Source organism: Callorhinchus milii, unplaced genomic scaffold (genome assembly GCF_018977255.1).
Source record: "Callorhinchus milii isolate IMCB2004 unplaced genomic scaffold, IMCB_Cmil_1.0 Scaffold9, whole genome shotgun sequence".
Classification (NCBI taxonomy): domain Eukaryota; kingdom Metazoa; phylum Chordata; class Chondrichthyes; order Chimaeriformes; family Callorhinchidae; genus Callorhinchus; species Callorhinchus milii.
Genome location: NW_024704750.1, coordinates 14,947,617 through 14,957,718, shown reverse-complemented (window position 1 = coordinate 14,957,718; position 10,102 = coordinate 14,947,617).

Here is a 10,102-nt window from a genome sequence, read left to right as displayed (position 1 = left end):
CCAGGACATCGGAGAGAGAAACTCCCTTCTCTTTTCGAATAGTGCCATGGAATCTTTAATGTCCACCTGAATAGACAGATGGGACCTCAGTTTAAAGTCTCATCCGAAAGATGGAGACTTTCCTTTACGTGATCCTGAGAGAGTGTGAGATCTTTTGAAAGCCACAATGAAAATTGAGCACTCAGCCCTGCGTGGGCTAAAGCTTGTCTCGAAAAGATGAAATGTTTTTAAATGGGTTTGTGCGATTTACCACTTTCTTGAGATCATTGTAAAAATGCCTCCAGCATAAGTCGTGGTCTAGAAAAGACTTGCAAAAAATGTATCCTGTCCTTTCACATTGTATGTTTGTTGTGATCATCATTGTGAGGCAGAAGTGGTTCTGTGGAGGGGTGAATTCATCGACTTTCTTGTTTTTTTTAAAAAAGAGTTAAGATTTTAATGACCGTCTTTTGATCCAAATACAGTAAGTAAACTGCTTATTGGATAGTGGCGGAAGGCAAATAATGGCAATAAGGGAATAAAATGAGAAATCCATTCCGCTGTCCATCTATTGTGCTATCTGGATAAGTAATGGATCGGTGACGAGTATTTTAGGGAGGATTTCATACATGGTCAAAAGTATGTTTTATTCAAAAGTGCCTGGGTTCTGGGAGAGAGTGATAAGAAATTGAGGGGAAGTGGGTGGGGGAGGACAGTTTACTGTGTGCGCTGAGTGGAAAGTAATAATGTTAAATCACATTATCATAACTTAGTGGTTCCAAAGCCCCTATCTTTTACTTTTCCCTTCAGCCCCTCCTCTCCCCATCACATTCACCATTTCATAATTCAGCTTTGCCAGTTTCTGATCAGAAGGTATCTGGGGACAACTGCTTGCTGTTTGGTGCAGTCACACCTCCCAATAGCAGGATGCTTTTCAGATTTGTTGAGACGGGCAGGATTGTGTTACAGAGAGGTGTAAATTGAAGTGTCGCTGACTGCAAACTGATTTAACGCTTTTCCAGCGGCTTTCAATAATTCCCTCTTGTTACAGAAAGCCATCTCTGACTTATTTCTCTGAGCTCCTTTACGGGTTTAATCTTATTACCCTGTTCCCCCCTACCCCTCAGCCGTGTGTGTGTGTGTGACTTGTTGCAATACGATTTTCAAATGCATTCGGCAAGCGTGGAATGAGCTGTAGTGAGGTTACGGGCATTTAATTAGAAAGATGGAGCTTGCATTTTTCTTACTGCGCCTTATCATATTGAAACATCTCAAACCGTTTCACAGATTTATTCCTCGGTGGGGGGGGATTTGGTTAACTCTTTGTTGAAGTCACTTCAAAAGGAGAGGCTTCCTTGTTGCAATGCTCTTTCCTCCCTTCTCTCCCCCCCCCGTCCACCCCAAGTGAACGGACTTTTTTTGAATTGGAATTGCTCCAGATACCAATGTCACTGTGCTGATAGCCTCGAACATTTTTCATGGGCCTTGGATTCTCAGAAGAATGTTATTTCTCCCCCTCTCTCGCCATCAAATGTCCAGCTGATGTGCAGTTCCAAACGTTTCATTGGTGGGACCTTGTGTGCAAATTGACTGCTACGCCCACAAATACTTTACAAGAAAACTCCGAGGATTTTTGAGACATTTTTATGCAAATGTATCAAATCCAAAGATGATGGTTATTATTAGATTGGGTCACCCCACATCAACCGCCTTCAACCACACCAACCTGGCCGCTCTCTTTGTTCAGCGCACATTATCTTGCTTTGTGTTCCCCCCAAATCGGCGGGTAGGTTTTTAGCCATTCTCTCATGAACCGAACTCCAATTCCGAAGTCCCTCGAACTCCCTCCCTCCCTCACCTCATTCACAGCCAGTCTCAAAAACCCTTTGATCGCGCTTTCGATCATTTTTCCTCACTACACCTGAGTTCCCAGTCTGCATTGTCGAGCACTTTGAGAATTCCCCCCCCCCCCCCCACGACGTGAAAGGTGCACTGTATTGTACATTTAGTAGGAGGGAGGTTTTTTGTTTAAATGAACAATACATTTCAAAATGATGTTTAGGAGTGGGCAGATATCTGAACCTTGGTGCGTGTAAGGTATCGCCCCAAATTTGTCTGTCTGCCCAACAAGACAGAGTAAATAATGAGACCCTTTCACCTCTGTGGCGTACGGCAGGCGAGCTTCCTCGTCACATCTTCATATCGGCTTTGTTCCCAGACTGTCATGCATCGCGAGGTACAGAACTTGAACAACAAAGGCTCTGCGGCTGACAGCTGGGGAGCCCTCTGCTTGTATTTGTGCCTGAATGGGACAAGTGTGCAGACAGAGGATCTGAGGAAAGACGCTGTGCTCCTGGATAGAGTGAGAGAAGCTAAATGCTTGGGAGTGTTTCTCCTTTTGAACAAGTGTTTGCCTCCCAGCATGACTGCTTTCCAGGCCGACACCGCCAGGGTTTATAGAAGCATCTTCTCGCATGTGATTAGTGTTGCAACTTTCATTAAACGTCTCTCTCTGTGGGGTTATTAAACCTGCAAATCACAATTTGTCTTCAATTAAAACGGTTGCTGACATTTTACAGTTGTGAAGCTCTCTCTCACCCAACGCATTCTCCTCTCTCCCTTCTACCTGCTCTTGCCCCCACCCAACTAAGTGCAAGATTTTCGCAGACAAAATGGATGGTATAATCCACTTTATGGTACATTCTGTGAAGTGCTTTGAGACGTCTCAACAAAGTGATAAGGCACTCTATCAAATGCAAGGATTAAAAGTTATTCGTTCGTGCATATGTTGGTAAAGTGATTGCTGAGTGTAACACTGAGAGATGCTGTTCAGGAACTGATTCCTCTCCCTTTTTACTGATCCAGAGCAAGTTAGTAGGAGTATGGTCATTGAGTAGGTAGCATCTTGCATTGATGGGGAGAAGAACTGCCTCAGGGCATGTTTGTATGCATGTGTGTGCGCGGAGTGTGTGTGTCATGACAAAGTGCGAGATGTGGTCCGATGAGATTTTGGGTTGGAACCAATTTCTTATGTGATGTGTAAGGAGCTCCCTGGGGGAAGATTATTTTACATCCCGAGGCACCATTGATGCTTCCATGTTCCCTGACGGGGGCTTGTTTGTTGGACCCCAGTGTTTGTCTAACACGCTGGATGACCCATACTTCTCCCTGAACACCGATGAACGGAACATCTCACGGTAACTATTCTGACCTGTGCCGAGCCTTTGCTTTATTACAATTATCCTTGGATTTGATATAGCAGCTTATTATATGGTTGTGGCATCTCAAAGCACTTCACAGAATATATTGTTAAGCGAACTGACTGTGTTTTGTGGGTGCAACCAGCAGTGTCATGGATTGAGTGGCCATTTTTTTGTTGGAGTGAGAGAGGGATTATCGACTAACAACTGGATTCCTACTTACTGCTTGGTAAACAGTCTCCCATTGACATAGTAATATGTATCTTGCACCAGTGTACCAATTCCTAAACCAGTTCAAATATTCAGCTCTTAAATACATGTTCTCATTTTAAAAGAAATGTTATCCTTATACACCCCCTTAAAGTGTTGCATTGCCCAGCTGTCATTCACGTATGAAGAATAGTTAATTACCTGAGATACAGGAGAATTAATACCCATGGAACTGTACCTCAGGTTGATGTTGATCCTAGTGGAGCAGGAAGAAATCCTGCTAATGAATGATCCTTGTGCCTATAACTTCAAAACACTCAATTGCCATCAAGTTAGTGACTATGTATTTGTAGGCAGATCTGGTAGCTGTTTTGTACGCAACAAAAAAACCTTACAAACTGCCATGCAGTGAATGACCAATGTCTGGAGGATTTCTTTGTTATGTCAGAAGATTGGCAGCAACTCCTTCTCTATTCCACATAACGTCAAGGATTCTGTAATGTTCACCTGAATGTGCAGATGAAATGTACGATTTGGTATCTCAGCTGATCCCATTCAGCCAGACTGTATATAAAAAAAATAGCTTTTAATAGCAGCCCTCTCCCAGCATTGCATTGGAAGGTGAGCCTGGACTGTGAGCTCCACACCCAGTCCAGTTCCTTTAACTGTGCTGAGTATTTCCTCAGTGCCCACCTTGGGACAGCATTCAGACCTGTATGGGAATGTACTCCCATCTGTTACAATACATATCCAATTTACTGATGATATTGCTTCAATTCATTTCCCAAAGTGGTGCTACTTAAGCTGAATGTTACCCACTTTATATGAAAAGAACTTGCCATTGCATTGTTACTGCAACAATAGGTTAGAGCTCTGAACTACCATAATGAATTGTATTTCAGCTGACCAGGGAGTGTTTTATCTACGCCGTAATAATAATAATCCTTGTCATTTGATATAGCTCCTTATCATGTGGTTGAGATGTCTCAAAAGGCTTCACAGAATATAATGTAAAGTGGATTGACTGTATTCTGTGGGCGAAACAAGGCAACCAATTGTGCACAGTAGTGTCCCACAAAAATTCTTGGATTAAGCGACCACATTTTTTTTGGAAGATCTAAATAAATAAGAAAATATTTATTTCATGCTACGAAAACAGATAAAAATAAATAAGAAATTAGACTGTTGAAGATGTCAAATATTTTCCATGTTTATCAGCAGCCTAACTGTTGCCTTGGTGTTAGTGTATGATATAACTGTATGAACAGGCTCGTAATAAAGGAACCTATAAATGTGCACAGAGGTAATTGAAGCAGATTTGTGGGAAGAGAAGTCAATTTTTTTAGTAACTCTAAACCAAAAATAGATACTGCATAGTGTGTTTATTGGGCACACTTCAGCTGATGGTTCCTTCTGTTACCTTAATGCATTTTAATGCTGTATTTTGACCTTGTACTAGTTGCTGGAATAGGCTTTGTATTCAGTGTCACTGCAGGCTTACTCTCTAAAGCTTTCACTGTTATTTGATAAGGGTGCTATTGTGTGGGGACTAATCAGTTCCAGCATTATACATGTAAAAATGTGTTATTTCCTGTATTAACACCCCAAATCTGGTTCATTCGACTCCACTCAGTATTCCCTTAGTGCCCTGAAAGGATATGATTCTAAGGGAATTGGTTGCTGTTGGTGTCACTCGGGTCTTGTCCTGGGCATCAGGGCTACTTTGACGGAATCAATGAGCCAAGAAAATAGAATCCATTCAAAGCCAGCCCGCCCTGAGCTTATCAAAGCTGAACAGATGGCAGTGTAAATGTAGGCTGCCTTGTGCTGAGAAGCCCTATATTGGACTTCTGTAATGTATTGGTTAGAGCACTTGCCTCGCAAGCGAGAAGACCTGGGTTTGAGTCCTGGGCAGGACGAAACATTAGGTAAGTTTCCTTCTCCACATGCATTGGAGAGTCAGCCTGGACTATGAGTTCAAAGTCTTAATATGGGACTTGTACCCACATCCTTCTGACTCGGAAGCGAGAAGAATTACTGTTCCTAATTATTGTTTACGTAGCAGTGATTAGGAACCCGGTTGTTATTTGATTGGTGGATCCCTTTTCCGGGAGTAGTGATCCCTTCATATATAAATGAATATTAATCATAATTTGATCACTCAATCCATGACTGTTTGTGGGACACTGCTGTATATGTTTGACTGCTGTTTCGCCCACAAAACATAGTCAATTCACTTTACAGTATATAGCTCTTCGAGACAGCAATAACTTGCTCCCTCCACGCAGGGTAGCATCTCAGAACGCTTAACAGTGGCAGAGCTGGGGTCTCAAAGATGTGATAAGGCATTATCAAATGCAAGGATTAGTATTTTATTATTCGATGGGACATTGCCGAAAGGCAAATTGGCTGCTCTGTTGAGCTACAAAAATAGTCCCTGTATTTTACAATGAATCCTGTGAATTGTTTTGAGACTTCCTCTTGATGTGAAATGCATTATATCAAATATGATTTGTAAATAAGAAATTATGGTTTACAAAAAATCTGTCATCTCTAGTCCTGCTCAAGACTTAATTTTCTGTGCTTTATTTCTTGTGGTCTATTGCCAAAAGGAACCTGTTTCCCTCACCTCTCCCATCTCTGCCTCACTCAATGTCCCATCTCAATCCTTTTTTCCAATGAGTAGCTCTTCGATCACATTCACCTACAAATACACAGTCCGATACTCCATAGTATATTCTGTGAAGCGCTTTGAGAGGTTTTCCCTGCAATGAAAGGCGCCAGTGTATATCGAATGTAAGCAAAGTATACAATAGTTAATTCAGAATCTGTTGGTTTATGACTTGGGCATCTTAATCGCACCACAATCATAGAAACATAAATTGTTTAGATCATGCACGGTTGTCAAATAAATAAAATATTTGAGTGTTTTTTACGGATCCCTCCTTTTGAAAGTGGGGCAAACAAGAAGCAGATTTCTCTACCCATTGGGACGAGAGTTCATCAAACGAGCTGTGAATTTTTAAAAGAGAGAAACATCAAAGTTATAGAAAGGCGATTCCTTGCAAGTAAAACCCAAGCTATAGCCCCTAAGGGTACGTGCATGCACTTTCTTCACGCTTGCCTTTTTTTAAAAAGTATCTATGTTTAGGCTTGGATTGCACGGGAAGAAAAATGAGCATTCTGTGCATTAATGGAAGCAAGTGCTATTTGCATCGATTGGATTCCATGTCCATAAGAGCTTTTTTTGCTATACAGTCTGGCTGAATGGAATTCACAATTCTTGACTGCACTTGGGAGGTTTTCTCTCTATTTACCGGAAAAGTATAGGTGGAGAGTGTTTTCAATTGTCATCGACTAGATTGGTGTGCATCCATCCCTGTTCATTCCTTGTAACCTCAGCCTTGTACATTGTGGGTTACTTCCATTTTGATGAGGTTGAATTGGCTGCATTTTGTTTTGACCAGATTCCCATTAACTTGCAGTAACTTGCAACCCTGGCTCTGGAAGCTGGCATCGTATTAGGAGTAGTGGCATGATGTACTTCTGGTTACTGAGATGAGTTCCAATTTGTGCAACTCTGATTCCTTATAAAAGGATCCCATTGAGAAGGAATTCTAATTAATCCTTGCCTTTCACATTGGGAGGATGTCTCAAAGTGCTTGACAATGCTGGATTGTCGTCCGAGATGGGGATGGAAGTTGGTGGGAGGGGAAAGGTGACCAAAAGCGCGGTTAAAGTGGTACGTTTTGATACGTAGCTTAAGAAGGGGATGAAAGGAGCAAATATCTTATTTGATGTCTCACTCAAATGATGGTATGTCTGACGATGCAGGTAGGGCGGGGAGCAGATAGTTTTGAAGTGTAGAGCAGAAATGCCTTCACACTAAAATTGTGGCACAGTTGCAAGAGGACGCCTTTGGGGGACTTATTTAATCTCCCTTCCAGAATACCCACTCTATTGTGTTCCCATTCGCAGTATTAAACTGTTTCTTAAATGTGTCCACTGTCTTGGCTTCAACCAGCATCTTCATAACCAGTTCCAGCTGTTGAATATCCTCCCATTAGCCAAAACAAAGCAAACTTGCAGCAAGAGTGAGAGGTCCTTGGTTGTGCAATCAGGGTCTAAGTATAGAGTGGTTCAGTGCTGCTCATACTTCTGCTTAGCAGTCAATTGTGTAATTTTTTTGAAGGTGTTCTTGGATTTTTCCCTTTTTGCCCTTGCAAAGGAAGATAAGTGGTGAATGCTTGCTTACCTTTAGGTCTTGTAAGCAATTACAATGATGAGTCAATGTGAAAGGCCTTCTGGCAGTTCTACGAAGTGTCATGTTCTGCGATGTACTGAGGAGAGAGGAGTTTAGCTAAATGGATCAGTCGTGGGGACACTGAAGGAGCAAGTCTGATCCAAAAATAGTCGCTCATTTCCCTTTTCCATCTCTTTCATGACAGACAATAAATTGAGAATATCCTGCATTTCTGCCCTTACTGTTTTCAGTGCCAGCTCCCCTGTTGACGAGCTGCCTTCGAAATGGAGCCAGAGCTGAAAGTGAGACCAAATTGATCCAATTATTTTCCAGCAAAACATTTCTGTGCCTTGCACGTTCCAGTGCTGAAAGCTCCAGTGTAAAGCGTGAGGGTGGGGGGGGAGGTTGAAAATTGTTGGGCAGGTTAAAGCGCACTCGAAGGAATTTAGTGGGTTGCATATTTAATGAGTTCCACATCAGTTCCAGAGAAAAAAAAACCTAGCTGAGCAAGGAAATGCTTGCAGGCTTAAGTTTTCTATCAGAAAGTGCGTGCACTGGAAGACTCGAGGATTTTATTTTACTGCAAGTTTGTACATCAGATAAAAAGGGCCAGGTTACAGTTACAGTATTTTGTATTTTCCTGTGGGAATAGATATGAAATAACTTAATACTCCCAAGGATTTTTTGGAAACGATTCAACTCCGTCCATTGTGCTCAGCGCTTTAGACTCCAGACTAAACAGTATTTGAAGAAGTAATTACTTTTTCATAGATAATTTACGTTGTTACTTGAGGGATTTGTAGCACAGAATGGTGATGGTTAAAACTCTGATGACTGATTTTGGACTTTATTGTAAGGGAGCTACTCCTTGAGGAGTATTTATGTAGGTTTCTAAGCACATTGAATAAGTAGTTAGGGTCCATGATCGGGTCTCCACACTGTGCATAGTCTATGAATGCTGAGTGTTTCTACTATCTTATTTCCTTTCGGAGAGACTAATGTCTTTCTTTGTGCCTCATGCTCTTTGTTCCAACATCGACAGCAGCGTCTTCAACCACTAAGCCCTGAAACTCTGCAAGACTCTCCCTGAATCTTGCCCACTCCTTCCCCATCTTCAGGTCGCACCTGAAGACCTTCCTCTTTGACTGCTTGTGGTCACCTCTACCCCACCCACCCCCACGCCCTGGCTCAGTGCTCCAAGATGATACCTTGCATGAGAGGCACTATATAAATGCTAGTTGTGGTCTCATTTGGTAGCACTCTTATCTCTGGCTCACAAGATTTTCTTCGGGACTTTAAACTCTCAGACCTGGGGTTTGGGGCGGTGTGCTGTGATGTGGCCTGGGGTGGTGGGAGGGTGGTGAATGAGCTGTGTGGCCCAGTCCCTTTCCATTAATAGCCCATCATTGCTGGCGGGATGGTGGGAGGTGTGAAGGAATGAGATCTGAACAGCTTGTAGCTGCTTAATGTGCTGGTGAGGAAAGCAACTTTTTTCCTTGTATGAAGATCACCTGAGAAAACAAAAAGGGCTTTGATGCAGTCTCCTAGTGTCTGATCAACAGTGGGGTGGATTTCCCAGCTGGTCTGATAAGCCAACCTCCCAGTTAGTGAGGGGGTTGAGGGATAGTTTGCTCAGGCCATATAACTGGGAACAAAAAAAATAACAGATGGCTTCTCTCAAGAACGAACCCTTGGAAAGTGTGAAAATTCTTGGGCTGACTGCATCCTTTATGTATCTTTGTCAAAACGATTAGCTTCCTGAATATTTTAAATCTAATTATTATTTCAGAAGAACAATGATGACACATCTGTTTTTCATTTTCTCTCTCTCTCTCATTTCATTGTTGGCCCAGGGTGAATCCTGAAGCTGTCAGGGTTTTTTTTTAAACTGCGTCCACCCCCACTTTATAGCATGAAATGCTTTTGGATGTCTTGACGTGGAAGGTACTATACCAAATGCCAGGATTATTATTATTATTTCCCTACTTTTTAAGTCTTATTTGAGGCCAAATGGACATTAGTTCAGTACATGTAAGAGCCTGCAAATAGTCACTCGATAGCAAATGATAGTGAACCACTTTGAGACATTTTTGGATGTTACAGGCTGTGTACAACAAATAATCCTTGCATCTGGTGTACTGTAGTGGCTTTTCATGACAGGTGGACATTTCGAAGCAGTTTGCAGGATTTACTGTGTGTGTGTGTTGGCAAACACCTACAACTACAAATGCCAGTATTATAAGCAATTAATAGGTATTATTGACTGCCATTCTGAGATGGACTAAATACAGAGTAGGACTGCCTTGGTGCTTGTGCATATTGTTTTACTGTAAGCCAAGATAAGGTAGTGTGGTGTCAGCTATAATGCAGTAATTGTGACCCTCTTTCTCCTCACCCCTACCCCCAGCTTCAAATTCCCCATCGTCACAGTTTACAAATACTGAAGAAAAATGAAACGCCATGTATTGCG